Source organism: Lepisosteus platostomus, chromosome 5 (genome assembly GCF_059453375.1).
Source record: "Lepisosteus platostomus isolate fLepPlt1 chromosome 5, fLepPlt1.hap1, whole genome shotgun sequence".
Taxonomy (NCBI): domain Eukaryota; kingdom Metazoa; phylum Chordata; class Actinopteri; order Semionotiformes; family Lepisosteidae; genus Lepisosteus; species Lepisosteus platostomus.
In genome coordinates, this window is record NC_142615.1 from 32,869,024 (window position 1) to 32,887,089 (window position 18,066).

Below are 18,066 nucleotides of genomic sequence, written 5' to 3' on the forward strand. Positions count from 1 at the left end.
CTTAGCTCCTGTGCAGAGACTTGAGCTGTTGTTGCTGCGGACGCTGTCTTTTCTTTTCACAGGGTAGGAGTGAATGTTGAGTTGCCCTTAGAAATAAAGTAGAGCACTTCAACGTTCGATCTGTCTCCCAGAATCACCAGGGCACACGGGTGTGTGTGTGTGCGCGCCCTGGTGATTCTGGGAGACAGATCGAACCTGGGCTAAAAGAGAGGGGGCTTAGCCCTCTTCCATTTGCTAGTTCAAAGTTGTACAACCCATTTGTATCTGCTAGGCGGCACAGTCGTTGTGCACAAAGAACGCTTTGAAAAGCGTCAAAAGCAAGTCATTCCGAGTTGGTCAGTTGTGTTTTGAGTTCAGACGCGAAATGCTGAAATGATCTTTCAGCTCCTCGGTTGTCATTTCTGCTCCGTAAAGGAATCACAGTACATGTCGGCTTCCAGCATGGTGGGTCAAGACACGATGCCTGGGGTCAGAGAGAGCGATGTCTTCCTTGTTAGTATAGTGGTGAGTATACCCTCAAACTCATATCTAACATAAACGAGCGAATTGGCCAAATCGATTACAGACTCATCTAATTGCAATGAAAAGCATCTGCTCATCTTAACGCGCTCTACCAGTGTACTTTTGAAACCATCCGCCATTTCAATAATTCTATGAGTGACTGTGTCTTTCAGAGGGGGCAGCAGGTCGAGCTGTTTAGCAGCTTTTTTTCACACATAATACGTGTCAGCTCTTTTGTTAACAGTAAATAAGGGTGTTCAAAAAAAGTGTCTGTTTATTAGGTGTAAAAATTCCTTAACGTCTTTGATGCTGTCATCAAAGATAAACTGCAATCAGCAAAGATAAAAGGATAATAATCTTTGCATACTGCCCTGTCTTTCTCACACCTGAAGAACGGTGTGTTTCCTTTCTTCTCTTTTCAACATGGAATAATCCTTTACTTGTTCCTTTGCAGCCTACGCATGCTGACGCAGCTACCCACCTGATATATAACATTCCTATAATCACAACTATGAATTTCCACTGTGGGTATTACATGTCACAACGCAGAAATGCAACAGTGACGTGTCGTAATTACAAATGTACATGATAAGTGATTTTGTCTCTCCTACCTTAGTGTCGGAATATTAAGATGTTCTGGTGACAAGGAAGGAGGGAAAAAGTAAATCAGCAGAAGGGGTGCTATTTTGTTGACTGTTAATCCTTACATGTTCAGACGGTCATATTTAAAAAATGGTACAGTAAATTTTCTTATACTTAATGATTTTCATAATTTGTCACATTACCTCAGTGGCAGAATTGTGAGACTATTTTATAATCAGGAGGGAGGGTCATAGCAATAAGCAGAAAGTGCCATCACCCTTTGCTCATCTTCGGTTAACCATATTCTCACATGCCATGTTCTAAATGTCCCATTGTAGACAGCTATTAACATTTCTTGCAAAATGCAAGATTTTGAGACTTTTAATAATCAGAAGGCAAGGTCGTGGTAAATATGCAGAAAATGCCAGTGAATGAATGGTTTGCTTTTGTCTTATTTACTTGTCGTCTAACATGCCAGTTTGTGTTATTGTGAGTTTTGAAAATTGGTTTTCGATTTTCTTAAATGTGTTTCATACAAAAATGCAATTTGGATAATAATTATTTACATATTCCCCTTTACTGAGGCTATGTCCAGTAATCCACTCGGATTAGTATTTTTAAAAATAACTATAGAGAGCCATCTACAGGCGAAAGGCGGCATAACATCACAGTAGCATCTTATAAGGTGGAACGAAAAACGCGAATAAGAAGCTGGCGAATAAGAAGCCAGCTTCAGCTTCGTTAATGCAACAGGATTGGGTGAGGTGGAAAAATATTTCTTCCTCTGAATCCTAACATTTTTGTAGTTGTTCCAGGACTGCTCGCCCCAGATAAAGCTGCCAATACATCACTTGTTTCTACTCCATCAATATCAGCAGTGTTATCAGTACTAAGCTCCACAGCGAGCCATCCCTGCGGCGGAGCGTGGAAACTTTCTCCCCGCACTGCAGGAGTTGTGTGTGCTGCAGCGGTGCCGAGAGAACAGCACAGCAGCAGGCTCTGGAGAGCGGGTAAGAGACGGAGCCTTGTGGGCAGGCGAGCAGGCCCGTTTTTTGGAAATTGCTGAAAAGGCTCCGGTGTTTGTTCGGTGTGTGGCAGGTGCACGACGCGAGCTTGCGTAGCGATCTGCCGGTCTGGTGTTATGCAAATGAGGCCGAATTGCGTCCCGGGACATGCTGCGAATGCGCAGTGGCGACTGCAGATGTGTAGGAAACGGCGCGCTCGTTTTCTCGTTTTGCCCACCCTTTTGAGTGTTAGTGTGGCTGGTGAGTGTGCGAAAGAGTGGGCCCAGCAGGAGGCGGTGGTGTGCGGGGCGAGGAGCTGGCCTAGGCTGCGCGCTTTGTGCTGTGGGTGCGGGCCGTTTGCAGGGGATCAAGAAGGAGGTTCACCCAGATTGAGGCTCGGCTATTGCACTCCGACTGTGCTGACCCCTGCGAATTCCCCTAATGTGGGAATCTTGACTGCATCATTTCTGGTAGTGGGGGACTGCGTTCGCGCTCTCCCCTGATTGCTTGGTCCAATATCAGATACGGAAGAGTTAAGACACCACGAGCTGCGATAGGATCCCAGTTCGAAAGGACTCGATGCCACTGCTGGTTCCCGGTTTCTTTTAGTAAGAGGTCCGGAGAAGCATTTCAAGCTGGTTAAACTACTCCTTCCGGACATTCATTCCCTTTTCAAAGTCAGTCGTTTTGCCGTTGTAATGTTGCCATAGCCAAAATGTAATGTAGTGTGCTCTCTGAAGGCACCAGTTCTGTAGGGTTTGGGCATTTACTGGGACAATTATTAATTGAAGCAGTAAATCACAAAATTGATTCTTTTGATGGCTTTAGAATCCAACCATGCGATATAACTCAAACAAAGCACACACACAGGTACTAATGCACAAGGATACAATTATTAATACATAGAATATGCATATAAACCTAACAGATCTTATCACGAGGGTTATCAGAATACAAAAGATATATATTCAGTCAATTACAAAGAGTTACATATATCAAGAGGACATACGTTCAGTATATCATTCATTAAGACCGTTTCGTAAATGAACTTGGTTATAACTTCTACATTAGATACTCAAAACAAGTACATAACTCTTAGGAATTAAATTGAGATCAACTGGTTGGGATAACAATTGAATTCTCGAGCTGTAATGCATTGAAGTTAAATACTCATCCAATTTCTGGGGATTCAGATCTCCTGCGGGCACAAAGAAACAGTTGCAGGCTGTTGCTGTCCAATCCGCGCTCTCTGGCTCGGTGCCAGGTTGTGCTGTGCGGCTTGCGACGGTGCGCTGCTGATGCTCACTGTTAGCTTTAACTAGCAAAGTTTGTGCACAGGAGAAAAGATGACTGTGGGTCCCAGCAAGTCAGGAAGAGGACCGGTTCGTTCCTCATGAAGAGCTAGTTCTGAATAGTGATTCAGCTGTCCACAGTTCCGACTTGTTCACGAGGCCTGCTGCTGGTGCTAACCTCGGGTGGATCCTCTGGTTACTCTCTGGCAATCTCCGCTCTAGACTCTTAGAACAAAGGAAAGTTCTGGCACTCAGACACACTGGCCATTCCGTGGTTGTCCGGGCTGAGTCTCAGGATGGTCAGGAGGCGCGCTGCGAGAATGTCCTACCCATGGGAGCCTTCTGCTCCTTGGCCGTCCTGCCCTGGAATTCTCCTTTGAATTCCCTTTAGAAAAGTCCACAGAATTCTCACAGAATCCCCCTCTGAATCTCCCAGGCTCTCTGTGTTGCCTGTTTTTACCTGGAGGAACTTCAGCTCGTTGATTGGCTGAAAGTTCCATGGGCATCAGAGTCCCACGTGGGTTACTCGGTCCTACCAGTCCCTAATTGGTTGATCAAGGTGAGATATGAGTCACTTACTCCTGACACTTAGGAATGCAGTCCAGATGTCCATCTGGCACTCCTTAGACAGATAGGCGCCAATGGATGACCATTGATCATGATAGCCAGGCTTAGCTAAGTGCATCCCCCTTTGGGAGCTGTCCTAGGAAACCTTATCAAAGGAAACCTTAAATCAGCCTGCATGAATAGTTTCTCTGTGGCTGCACCACAGAGATGAACAGAGAGATGAGGCCTAATTTGGGAAAGCTCAGAAACACTTAATTCTGCCTTATTATTAAGCCGCTACATATCCCCCCTTTTTGAAGGTCATGAGGTCCAGAGGCATTGTTGCCTTCAAAACAAAACAGAGTTAAGTGATGTCCCTTGCCATTAGAACATTAATCTTAAATGTCTACATTACTCCTCGAGAATTCATACCGGAACCAGCATTGGATACAAACAGGATGAATAACATCTGGAGTATGTATAAAGACGGTAGGAGACATTATCTAAGTCTAGGAATTACACATCAGGAAGCTCACTGTCAATATCTGATACCTCTGTAGTAGATATTTGGGGAGAAGTCACTTCCTTTCTTTTGACATGCTACCTTTGAGAGTACAGCATTCAGAGTACACTGTCAGTCATGATCCAGCTACCCAGCAGCAGTGTTACAATAACACCAGTTCCTTTTCCCAGCCCCCCGATAAACCACAACACCTGTGTTGGGTATCTGCTAGGGTGGTTTGGAGGTTTGTTCCATTAAAGCAAACTAACTACCTGTACTTCTTCAGGGCTTGCTGTTTCTTGGATTTCTATCCAATTCAATAGTGTGGCACCTGAAGGCATCCACGACCTCAAGTTTGGTCTTATGTTGTCTGGTTCTAGACAGTACAGTGTTAAGTTCAAGCTGTACTATGGCCTCCTCGGGAACTTGCAGGAAAACTGTTTGATTAGGTAGCTGCATTGCGGTAGCTGTATCATGCCTGTCACAAGTCATGGTGACAGTTAAATGTGGTGTGTTGACCAGCCATTTACGTCCCACCTGCTCTTCATGGGGTTCATTAACCTCCCTCTGCTCGTTAGTAGCTTTACACCCTTCATTGGTGAATCGTTTAGACACAGCCAATGGATAGCTTCGGTAGCCATACCCATCTCAAGATTTGGAACTGAATTCAATCTTGGATTGCCTTCTGGGTGAGCTATGAGCGATGGGGTTAATGTCACATACTCCTCTACTGAGAAGAGTGGAATCAAGTGGGTTGGGAATTGTGCCATGGCTAGACTGGCTACAGTGGCACTAAGCTCCCTTAACAGGTCTTGTGTCAACATTCTGGCCTGTTGCACACAAGCATAAACCCACTGTATAACACCAACAATCATGTCCACTGGTTGGGGAATAAGGTTTAACCCTGTTGCATAGGAAGTTGCCTGTAGGGTTTTCCCTAAGCTTTCCAACGTTTGCTGCTGTTGATACAGTCTGTCACTCCCCTCTGGCATCTCGGACACCTGCCTTCTTGGGGCAGTCAGGGGGAGAGTGCCAGTAGCACACAAACCTACCAGAAATAGCAAACGCGCAACAGTGGTGGCAGCAATCAGTTCTCCCAAAAGTCTTTTCGGGTGGCTGACCCCAGTCATCTCCTTCAGAGTGACTGTTGCCTTTCTAAGCTGGCGCACCGTGTACATGGTGTCTTTCTCAGTATGCCCTGTGGCATCTTGGGCACCAACATCCTGGAGATCTGTGGAAATCTGACGCAGCTGCTGATGCTGCTCCTCCTTTTCCAGGGCATCTGCTTTTTCGATTTGTTCATGCCTGTGCTCTAGGAACCCTGCAGGGGGCGGTGCAGCGGTGGAGCATGCCTGACCCTCGGCTGAGTGGTCATCTGGAGCACCTGAGTGATCTGGGATTGTTACCCCATTCTCACTATTCCGGTCCACCCTGCACACCTCCTGATTGAGGAATCCCTCTATCGGCATGTTTACAATCGTTCGCTGGGCGTGGGTGTAGGACACCTGCTCGCTCCCCCCTTCCCTCGCTAGGGGTTCAGGGAGCTGCCCCAGCACTGGGATAGCTAGTTCACTGTCTTTGAACTCACTATCACTCACCAGGCCCATGTCAGTGCAGGCGGGGATTCTGACACCTCTCTTTGCGATGTCCTGCACTGGCAGGCTGGTGACTTTACCATCCAGCTCCAGTCTGGCTGAACCACTGTTGGTCAGACTCAGACTGACAAACTGAGCTGGTGGCTGTAAGAAAACCGGCTCGGCTTTCATTCCCTGTCCCTTCTGGGGGACTGGGTGTGTAGGCAACCCTGCCGTTGAGGCAGGAACAATCAGGTCAGTCTCACTCACTACCTGGTAGTTGTGAGAAATAATGTTACCTGACTGCAGGTTCCCTGGGTCAAAGCAGAGGGAATCGGCATCTGGAATCAGGTGTGTCCACAGCGGAGTAGTCTCAGCGTCCAGCTGGACCTCCTGTCTAACCTGTGAATGTTGCACCAGGGGCACCTGGCGGTGGCCCTGCGACAGCTGCTCAAGCAGATCCTCACGTCCCGGGACATGCTGCGAATGCGCAGTGGCGACTGCAGATGTGTAGGAAACGGCGCGCTCGTTTTCTCGTTTTGCCCACCCTTTTGAGTGTTAGTGTGGCTGGTGAGTGTGCGAAAGAGTGGGCCCAGCAGGAGGCGGTGGTGTGCGGGGCGAGGAGCTGGCCTAGGCTGCGCGCTTTGTGCTGTGGGTGCGGGCCGTTTGCAGGGGATCAAGAAGGAGGTTCACCCAGATTGAGGCTCGGCTATTGCACTCCGACTGTGCTGACCCCTGCGAATTCCCCTAATGTGGGAATCTTGACTGCATCATTTCTGGTAGTGGGGGACTGCGTTCGCGCTCTCCCCTGATTGCTTGGTCCAATATCAGATACGGAAGAGTTAAGACACCACGAGCTGCGATAGGATCCCAGTTCGAAAGGACTCGATGCCACTGCTGGTTCCCGGTTTCTTTTAGTAAGAGGTCCGGAGAAGCATTTCAAGCTGGTTAAACTACTCCTTCCAGACATTCATTCCCTTTTCAAAGTCAGTCGTTTTGCCGTTGTAATGTTGCCATAGCCAAAATGTAATGTAGTGTGCTCTCTGAAGGCACCAGTTCTGTAGGGTTTGGGCATTTACTGGGACAATTATTAATTGAAGCAGTAAATCACAAAATTGATTCTTTTGATGGCTTTAGAATCCAACCATGCGATATAACTCAAACAAAGCACACACACAGGTACTAATGCACAAGGATACATTTATTAATACATAGAATATGCATATAAACCTAACAGATCTTATCACGAGGGTTATCAGAATACAAAAGATATATATTCAGTCAATTACAAAGAGTTACATATATCAAGAGGACATACGTTCAGTATATCATTCATTAAGACCGTTTCGTAAATGAACTTGGTTATAACTTCTACATTAGATACTCAAAACAAGTACATAACTCTTAGGAATTAAATTGAGATCAACTGGTTGGGATAACAATTGAATTCTCGAGCTGTAATGCATTGAAGTTAAATACTCATCCAATTTCTGGGGATTCAGATCTCCTGCGGGCACAAAGAAACAGTTGCAGGCTGTTGCTGTCCAATCCGCGCTCTCTGGCTCGGTGCCAGGTTGTGCTGTGCGGCTTGCGACGGTGCGCTGCTGATGCTCACTGTTAGCTTTAACTAGCAAAGTTTGTGCACAGGAGAAAAGATGACTGTGGGTCCCAGCAAGTCAGGAAGAGGACCGGTTCGTTCCTCATGAAGAGCTAGTTCTGAATAGTGATTCAGCTGTCCACAGTTCCGACTTGTTCACGAGGCCTGCTGCTGGTTACTATCTGGCAACTTCCACTCTAGACTGAGTCTCAGGATGGTCAGGAGGCGCGCTGCGAGAATGTCCTGCCCTTGGGAGCCTTCTGCTCCTGGGCCGTCCTGCCCTGGAATTCTCCTTTGAATTCCCTTTAGAACAGTCAAATCTGAATCTGAATCTGAATCTGAATCTTGTTGAATCTCTCAGGCTCTCTGCGTTGCCTGTTTTTACCTGGAGGAACTTCAGCTCATTGATTGGCTGAAAGTTCCATGGGCATCAGAGTCCCACGTGGGTTACTCGGCCCTACCAGTCCCTGATTGGTTGATCAAGGTGAGATATGAGTCACTTACTCCTGACACTTAGTAATGCAGTCCAGATGTCCAACTGGCACTCCCTAAACAGATAGGCGCCAATGGATGACCATTGATCATGATAGCCAGGCTTAGCTAAGTGCATCCCCCTTTGGGAGCTGTCCTTATCAAAAGAAAACATCTTGCATGAATAGTTTCTCTGTGGCTGCACCACAGAGATGAACAGAGAAATGGGGCCTCATTTGGGAAGGTCAGAAACACTTAATTCTGCATTATTATTAAGCCTCACCGCTACAACTCCATACTCCCGGTATGGGAATGTGTCAGTTTTGCCTCCTGCTTTCCAAAAGATCAGCACCATACGAAGGAGCCGCATTAAAACCGCTCGAACGTGCAAAACGTGCGAGAAGAGGGGGCGCTTGTTTCCAACCGAAACTTCTCGCGTGTGAGACGAGCTGATCATCGCTGTGGGAGGGTTACTCTGGTAGACAGGGCTGACCTTCGGCAATAGGATTTATACTCTCCAAGATGATATTTGCACTTTCTGGAGAGGCGATTTTCTCCACTTCAGTAGCCCGATTTCGTCGATTGCGTGGAGAGGGCTGTAGAATGTGGCGCCGCCTTTCCTGCTCCGTCCATGTCAGGCGTGCTGGTCTCTGGAGAGAGAGCACGGTCCATCAGCGCACTCCAATAAAGGCACTGGAAGCAGCTGAATCGCATTGACGAAGCTCAGCGCTGGGCTGCTGGGCACATCTTACCATCGTTACCGTAGTGTAGTGGTTATCACGTTCGCCTCACACACGAAAGGTTCCCGGGTGGAAACAGCCTTCTTTTGTCGCCACGCACAAAAGGGGATTGGGGATTCGCCTAGCGTTGTGATCGAACAGACCCACTCACCTCTTAGTGTGGCGGGATCTGCACAGTGCATGTCGCAGCGCATCCTGCTTTCACTTCAATGCGCGTCCTGATGTACCCCGGTCTCCCGCGTGACAGGTGGGGACAGGTGACAGGTCCTATACTAACGAGGAAGACATCGCTCTCTCCGACCTCCGGCATCGTGTCCCGACCCACCGTGCTGGAAGCCGACGCGTGCTGTGATTCCTTTACGGAGCAGAAATGACAACCGAGGAGCCGAGAGATCATTTCAGCATTTCGCGTCTGATCGGAAAACACAGACGACCAACTCGGAATGACTTGACTTTGACGCTTATCAAAGCGTTCTTTGTGCATCGAACAGACCCACTCACCTCTTAGTGTGGCGGGATCTGCACAGTGCATGTCGCAGCGCTTCCTGCTTTCACTTTAATGTGCTTCCTGATGTCGAGTCGTGTGCCGTGCGGAGGCTCTTTCCCTACATTATTTGGCGTCCCTGGGTGGGCTTAATCTACATTATTTGGCATCCCTGGCACGGGCATGGCAAGACTGAAATGAGTCAACCAAGCGGAATAATTCAATATAAAACGCCGCGGGTTTCATACACAACAATACAGTGTGCTGAAAGCCGAAAGAAAAAGTTCTCCTTGCTCTTTAAGCAATGCTTGATTGTTTTGTGATCTTTTGCAATCTACCGGGTTGATTGCATACTTGATCTTGTGGTTTTCTGTGGTAAAACTGTGATTTCGTACTTAAAAGTAATACTCTTTAAGTTTAACGATGGTTGCTAAAAGGTCTGAATTCGAGTCGCTATTAAGCACTCTCTCTAGCAGCGACAGGTCTGACCACGATCTCTGCCATATCTCCGTCAGCGGAGACGCTAGAAGAAATCTCCATTCTCTGAGAGAGCTAGCGAAGGACATAGAGAGATTTGACCCCGCAGTGTCAGAGAATAATATCGAGAGTTATATTCAGGACCTCAGGTATAACCTGCAGTACCTGCCAAACGTCACAGAACAGGAGAAAGTGTTTCTGGTTAGAAAAACTACCAGCAGAGCTGTACATGAGTGGATGGCTAGGCAGATGAAAGAAGTCTGTAATGACTTTGAGCAGCTATGTCAAGCACTTATCGAAGAATACAGTGCGTTTATTGACCCGACTGCCGCGATAGCCGTCGCCCTTAACATTAAGCACGAGAGAGCAGAGTCCCCTCGCAAATATTACGAGAGACTTAGACGAACTTATTTTGCAGGGCGAAATGATGAGGGTTGCGAAGAGAACACACATTTCAAGGGTTTATTCATTGCGAATCTCCACCCATCAGTCAGAAAGATGATCTTAATGCATACAGATGCACAGACCATGAAAATGACTGATATTAAGAGATTCGTGCAGAAAGCCTGGGAGTATGATGTCCAAAGTCGCTCTGAGCAAAAATCTGTTAAAGCGACTGTGTTCGCCGTCAGAGCCAGCAGGGTTAATTCCCCCCTGCTCGAAGGAGCACAGGCTCCTGAGCTGGCTAAGCCCCGTTCCAAAGCACTCACACAGGACCGCACCCAGCGTCCTAAGTGCCATGAGAACACCGGGGGAGGGAAAGGGCTAGAAAAAGCTGAACAAAAGGATTCAGTAGCCGCCCGCCTGGCCAGGCTTGAACAAGCTTTATTAGGACAGGGGCAACCGCTCCCCAAGGCTGCCGGAAGCGTGAATGAGCTGATACTCTCCACTGGAGGAGGCGGAGACCCGCCCCCTCTCCCTCCCTCAGTCTATCTGATTGAGCGGAAGGGTTCCTGCCTGGATGAGGTCAGCCACTCCCAAGTGAGTGCTGACTCCACCCCTGAAGTCACAGAGCAGGCAGTAAAACACAGAGGAAAAGCAGGAAGGTTTTACTTCAAGGCTGCCATGGGAGATGTCTTACCCAGTGAGACACTGATTGACACTGAGGTTGAAAGGTGTTTGATGTCACACGGCAAGCTCAAACGGGTAGAAAAAGAAAAGGGCATGCGACTCAGAGAGGAACCTTTGGTGGATCACCAGAAAGGCAAGGTGTGGAAACAGGTCAAGGCTCCTAAGCCTTCTGTACAGAAGGAAAGGGGGGCCAAGAGGCAGACTGTGCTCACACAGTGCCCACCGAACACAGAAGCCTATGCGGAGATTCCTTCTGTTCCCTCTGGACAAGAAATAAAAAATATTTTCTTGTTCCCCGGATATACAGGGAAGTCGTGTCCCGGCTGAGGTCACAACAGCCTCCATGCCACAGGAGCGGTGCTCCAAGCAGCCGCCTGATCCACCAGGTAAAGCACACCCCTTTTACATCCCTAAATAGGAGCAGATCTCCCCACCTGGCGATGAGAAGGAGCTTTCCCTGTGCACCCTGGCACCCAAGAGGGGTCAGGACCACCACCCCGCAGTGGTGGAAGGGATCCAGATGGCAGGAGAGCAGGTTGGTGATGTAGCCCTCACCCTTAGCCCTGAGAGGTCCTCTATTAGTGAGGATCTGCTTGAGCAGCTGTCGCAGGGCCACCGCCAGGTGCCCCTGGTGCAACATTCACAGGTTAGACAGGAGGTCCAGCTGGACGCTGAGACTACTGCGCTGTGGACACACCTGATCCCAGATGCCGATTCCCTCTGCTTTGACCCAGGGAACCTGCAGTCAGGTAACATTATTTCTCACAACTACCAGGTAGTGAGTGAGACTGACCTGATTGTTCCTGCCTCAACGGCAGGGTTGCCTACACACCCAGTCCCCCAGAAGGGACAGGGAATGAAAGCCGAGCCGGTTTTCTTACAGCCACCAGCTCAGTTTGTCAGTCTGAGTCTGACCAACAGTGGTTCAGCCAGACTGGAGCTGGATGGTAAAGTCACCAGCCTGCCAGTGCAGGACATCGCAAAGAGAGGTGTCAGAATCCCCGCCTGCACTGACATGGGCCTGGTGAGTGATAGTGAGTTCAAAGACAGTGAACTAGCTATCCCAGTGCTGGGGCAGCTCCCTGAACCCCTAGCGAGGGAAGGGGGGAGCGAGCAGGTGTCCTACACCCACGCCCAGCGAACGATTGTAAACATGCCGATAGAGGGATTCCTCAATCAGGAGGTGTGCAGGGTGGACCGGAATAGTGAGAATGGGGTAACAATCCCAGATCACTCAGGTGCTCCAGATGACCACTCAGCCGAGGGTCAGGCATGCTCCACCGCTGCACCGCCCCCTGCAGGGTTCCTAGAGCACAGGCATGAACAAATCGAAAAAGCAGATGCCCTGGAAAAGGAGGAGCAGCATCAGCAGCTGCGTCAGATTTCCACAGATCTCCAGGATGTTGGTGCCCAAGATGCCACAGGGCATACTGAGAAAGACACCATGTACACGGTGCGCCAGCTTAGAAAGGCAACAGTCACTCTGAAGGAGATGACTGGGATCAGCCACCCGAAAATACTTTTGGGAGGACTGATTGCTGCCACCACTGTTGCACGTTTGCTTTTTCTGGTAGGTTTGTGTGCTACTGGCACTCTCCCCCTGACTGCCCCAAGAAGGCAGGTGTCCGAGATGCCAGAGGGGAGTGACAGACTGTATCAACAGCAGCAAAGGTTGGAAAGCTTAGGGAAAACCCTACAGGCAACTTCCTATGCAACAGGGTTAAACCTTATTCCCCAACCAGTGGACATGATTGTTGGTGTTATACAGTGGGTTTATGCTTGTGTGCAACAGGCCAGAATGTTGACACAAGACCTGTTAAGGGAGCTTAGTGCCACTGTAGCCAGTCTAGCCATGGCACAATTCCCAACCCACTTGATTCCACTCTTCTCAGTAGAGGAGTATGTGACATTAACCCCATCGCTCATAGCTCACCCAGAAGGCAATCCAAGATTGAATTCAGTTCCAAATCTTGAGATGGGTATGGCTACCGAAACTATCCATTGGCTGTGTCTAAACGATTCACCAATGAAGGGTGTAAAGCTACTAACGAGCAGAGGGAGGTTAATGAACCCCATGAAGAGCAGGTGGGACGTAAATGGCTGGTCAACACACCACATTTAACTGTCACCATGACTTGTGACAGGCATGATACAGCTACCGCAATGCAGCTACCTAATCAAACAGTTTTCCTGCAAGTTCCCGAGGAGGCCATAGTACAGCTTGAACTTAACACTGTACTGTCTAGAACCAGACAACATAAGACCAAACTTGAGGTCGTGGATGCCTTCAGGTGCCACACTATTGAATTGGATAGAAATCCAAGAAACAGCAAGCCCTGAAGAAGTACAGGTAGTTAGTTTGCTTTAATGGAACAAACCTCCAAACCACCCTAGCAGATACCCAACACAGGTGTTGTGGTTTATCGGGGGGCTGGGAAAAGGAACTGGTGTTATTGTAACACTGCTGCTGGGTAGCTGGATCATGACTGACAGTGTACTCTGAATGCTGTACTCTCAAAGGTAGCATGTCAAAAGAAAGGAAGTGACTTCTCCCCAAATATCTACTACAGAGGTATCAGATATTGACAGTGAGCTTCCTGATGTGTAATTCCTAGACTTAGATAATGTCTCCTACCGTCTTTATACATACTCCAGATGTTATTCATCCTGTTTGTATCCAATCCTGGTTCCGGTATGAATTCTCGAGGAGTAATGTAGACATTTAAGATTAATGTTCTAATGGCAAGGGACATCACTTAACTCTGTTTTGTTTTGAAGGCAACAATGCCTCGGGACCTCATGACCTTCAAAAAGGGGGGATATGTAGCGGCTTAATAATAAGGCAGAATTAAGTGTTTCTGAGCTTTCCCAAATTAGGCCTCATCTCTCTGTTCATCTCTGTGGTGCAGCCACAGAGAAACTATTCATGCAGGCTGATTTAAGGTTTCCTTTGATAAGGTTTCCTAGGACAGCTCCCAAAGGGGGATGCACTTAGCTTAGCCTGGCTATCATGATCAATGGTCATCCATTGGTGCCTATCTGTCTAGGGAGTGCCAGATGGACATCTGGACTGCATTCCTAAGTGTCAAGAGTAAGTGACTCATATCTCACCTTGACCAACCAATCAGGGACTGGCAGGGCGTGGCAATACCACGTGGGTCTCTAATGCCCGCCAAACTCTCAACCAATCAGCACACATCTGTGTCTTGGTCAAAAAGGGAGCGCAAGCTCAGATCGGGGCTCTCCTTGGCCATTTTCGCGCATCCTCAGAGACAATCACGTGACAACTGCTGTTGTCTGCAAAGGGACTTGGACTTTGTTCTAAGCGCGAGGCCGAGGATCCTTATACGTACTCAGAATTCTACCAACGTGAATGATCCGCTTGATCAACGGCAGCCTACAGTTGGACCCTCATAGACAACCTGAATAGCTTATTCAGAAGCAGCGCTGGACCAGGAACGAACCAGCTTCTTCCCAGGCAAAAGAGTGACTTGTGAGGACTCGCGGTCACACTCTGTGCATAGAGACTTTCTACTAGCCAGCTGGACTGCTGGTAGATCTCCTCAGAGCAACGACTGCCCTGCGCGCCGCAGTCAGATTCCTCCGCCCGTCCTACTCCGAGCTGTACCTCAACTGGTTGGCCGGTAGCCAGAGGATGCCGGGACAATGCCCATTGGACAACCGCTGGAACAGAGGCTGCAACAGAGCCTGTCAGCTGGTTTGGTGTTCGTGCCGGGAGATTCCAAATCCATACACAGTGGATAAGTAAACCCCATGTTCTACATTGTGTCTCGATAATTCAGTTGTACCTCAACACAAGTTGTTATCAATTTAATTCATGAGTAATGTATTTACTTCCGAGTTTAGAGTAACAGTGGGTAATAACACTGATTAGCGATTTGGTAACCGAACGATATATATTGACATATATTCTCTGTTGTGTATCTCTTTGTGTTGGCATCTCTTCGAGATTATATACCTTGTATATTGATAACCCTCACAGTAAGGTCTGCCGCTTGTATCCAGGCAGACTAGTATATGTTTGGTGCACAATTTATATGAATAAATGTATCTCGTGTATTGAACCCGTGTGTGTGCGTTGTTAGTTGTTCTGACGATTGATTTTCTAAAAGCCACAACGAACAACCTCGTGATTACTGCTACAATTAATAATTGTCTCAGTAAACCCATCAAACCTCTACAACCACGATACACCACCATAAACTATATTAATTTAGGAACATAAACATATAGTGTAAACTGTATATGGCTGGTATTGGTAGTTTAAAGAAAAAATACACACCAGTATTCCACTTTCTTCTTAAACATTTTAAGCATCAAAGTCTTACATGTAGTAAGATTTTACCACGTTTCGGAAACGATTTTACATGCTCCTTCTGACCATCTTAAGTTAATATACTTTGTGAAAAGTCATAAGATATTAACATTTTCTGTGAATGTGCTCGTTATCGGAGTAAACAAAAGCATACTTTTAGAATTTGATTAATAGGGAATATAATATGGAATCACGTACATAAAGAAATTAATAACGATATAATTATTTTTATGTACTGTAGCTCAAATAGTAGTATAATACACTTTCTATGGATACATGTGCTTCTACGCAACGCAGAAGCACATCCACAAGTAACATTACCTAGCTAAGAGAGGACATCGGCTAGCCAATATGATAAATACAGTGGAAAAAAGCAATTGGGAAAATAAGACCTGCTGATCTGTTATACATACCAGGAAGAGAACAGAATATGATTTTTTTTTGTTTGAAACGTGTGTTGTCTTTATGAAATTCATGTATTTTAAACGTTTAATTAAGAAGAAAAAAACTTACAGAAAGATACTAAGCTGATCACGAGATAGAAAGATTACCCGTTTTTCGCGCATAAAAAGTGGCTATTAACTGAGTGAACTGTTATTAACTGGAGTCAACTGGGTGAAAACACATAATATGAACATGAAACAAAACAAAAAATAAAAATAAGATACAATCTACAGACATTAAAACCGGTGTCATGGAAATATAACTATCAAGGAAGCCACAAGAGAGAGTTCTCACCTGAGTAAGGTCTTTATTTCAATATTGCAATATTGGGAGCCCTGCTGCCACTTCGCAAAGTGCAACCAGAGACTCAATTTGTTACAAGCAGTACAGGGTTTTTATAAGACGTTGCGCTGTAAAAAAGCTCAGCGCTTTGCCCCTTCTAAAACTTCCCCTATCCCTAAGAGAAAACAGATTACATCAAAAAGCGAAAGAAGAAGCACTAGATTTGTTATTCAAAGCTTATCAGTTAGTTTCAGCTAATTCTAATGACCCAGACAGCATATATTGTTTTGGTACATTGTCTTCTAAAGTAACCTAAACAGTGTACTTTGTTGACGCACTGTTTTCTAAAATTCTGCACGTACTGTAGCACAGCAATTACATCCTTGAAATATATTATCTAAAAGCCCCAATATATTTTTTTGCAAAGCTCTCTACATTTTAAGAATCAATTTACTTATTAGATTTCCAGAATATAGAGCTCAGATGTCAAAGCACAGCAGCAGCTCTCCACAGCGATCCTCTATAGCGCCCTTTCTCCCGCAGCTCCGTCCTCATTGGAAGGAAGCAAGAGTGAAAGGCTGAAGTGAAATAGAGCGGGGACGAAGGCAGTGAAGAGAGAGAACGTGGGAAGAAGAGAAAAACGCAAGGGAAAAAAAGCAGCGTCGTAAAAGAGGTGACGGAGCTGTCCTCTCAATAAGAAGGGTGCCAGCGAGCCTTGCTCTTGCTTACGGCCACACCCCCTTGAGCACACCTGATCTCGTCTGATCTTGGAAGCTAAACAGGGATGGGCCTGGTTAGTACGTGGATAGGAGACCGCCTGGGAATACCAGGTGCTGTAAGCTTTTAAGCGCAGGAGGCGCCCTATCCCCGCTCGCTCGCTCATTCCCCTGTTCACAAGTGCAGTGCGGCTTGTCCGTCTGTTTATTTGTCAGCTTTGGCGAGACACGGGTGCTTGTGTATTAGCGTGAGCGTTTTTTATTCTGATCAGGAACAGTTTTACAAGTCCGCAAAGGATCGAGGAAAGGTTTATCGCCAGCTGAAAAGAGACACAGCGCTTCGGCTGTGGAGACTTGTTCGGCTGGCGTTCGGAGAGTCGCGTTTTTCAGAATTGTATTGAGATCGTTTTCCACAGAGCTCAGATGTCAAAGCACAGCAGCAGCTCTCCACAGCGATCCTCTATAGCGCCCTTTCTCCCGCAGCTCCGTCCTCATTGGAAGGAAGCAAGAGTGAAAGGCTGAAGTGAAATAGAGCGGGGACGAAGGCAGTGAAGAGAGAGAACGTGGGAAGAAGAGAAAAACGCAAGGGAAAAAAAGCAGCGTCGTAAAAGAGGTGACGGAGCTGTCCTCTCAATAAGAAGGGTGCCAGCGAGCCTTGCTCTCGCTTACGGCCACACCCCCTTGAGCACGCCTGATCTCGTCTGATCTCGGAAGCTAAACAGGGATGGGCCTGGTTAGTACTTGGATGGGAGACCGCCTGGGAATACCAGGTGCTGTAAGCTCTTAAGCGCAGGAGGCGCCCTATCCCCGCTCGCTCATTCCCCTGTTCACACGTGCAGTGCGGCTTGTCCTTCTGTTTATTTGTCAGCTTTGGCGAGATACGGGTGCTTGTGTATTAGCATGAGCGTTTTTTATTCTGATCATGAACAGTTTTACAAGTTCGCAAAGGATCGAGGAAAGGTTTATCGCCAGCTGAAAGGAGACACAGCGCTTCGGCTGTGGAGACTTGTTCGGCTGGCGTTCGGAGAGTCGCGTTTTTCAGAATTGTATTGAGATCGTTTTCCACAGAGCTCAGATGTCAAAGCACAGCAGCAGCTCTCCACAGCGATCCTCTATAGCGCCCTTTCTCCCGCAGCTCCGTCCTCATTGGAAGGAAGCAAGAGTGAAAGGCTGAAGTGAAATAGAGCGGGGACGAAGGCAGTGAAGAGAGAGAACGTGGGAAGAAGAGAAAAACGCAAGGGGAAAAAAAGCAGCGTTTATCGCCAGCTGAAAAGAGACACAGCGCTTCGGCTGTGGAGACTTTATTAATAAGGCCCCTCAGTAGTTGAGATCTCAGTTATACCCATCTAGAAACATGCAATCAGCATGTTATTGCTGAAGCAATAGTCACAACATTATTCCACACCTGGGTGAGAGGCGGGTTATGATGACAGTCATACTTTCTACA

The 18,066-nt window shown here is 47.3% G+C and overlaps 1 non-coding gene and 3 pseudogenes across 1 annotated transcript; all 4 read left to right on the forward strand.

Moving 5' to 3' along the window:
- Positions 1–2,446: 2,446 nt before the first annotated feature.
- On the forward strand, positions 2,447–2,588 carry LOC148665635 (U1 spliceosomal RNA; annotated as a pseudogene).
- Positions 2,589–6,669: 4,081 nt separating this feature from the next.
- LOC148665636 (U1 spliceosomal RNA) lies at positions 6,670–6,811 on the forward strand (annotated as a pseudogene).
- A 9,815-nt stretch (positions 6,812–16,626) lies between these two features.
- On the forward strand, positions 16,627–16,745 carry LOC148665637 (5S ribosomal RNA; annotated as a pseudogene).
- Positions 16,746–17,282: 537 nt separating this feature from the next.
- Positions 17,283–17,401, forward strand: LOC148665638 (5S ribosomal RNA). Its single transcript, XR_015937278.1, has one exon. It is a non-coding gene; the product is annotated as a 5S ribosomal RNA (ribosomal RNA).
- The last annotated feature ends 665 nt before the right edge of the window (positions 17,402–18,066 follow it).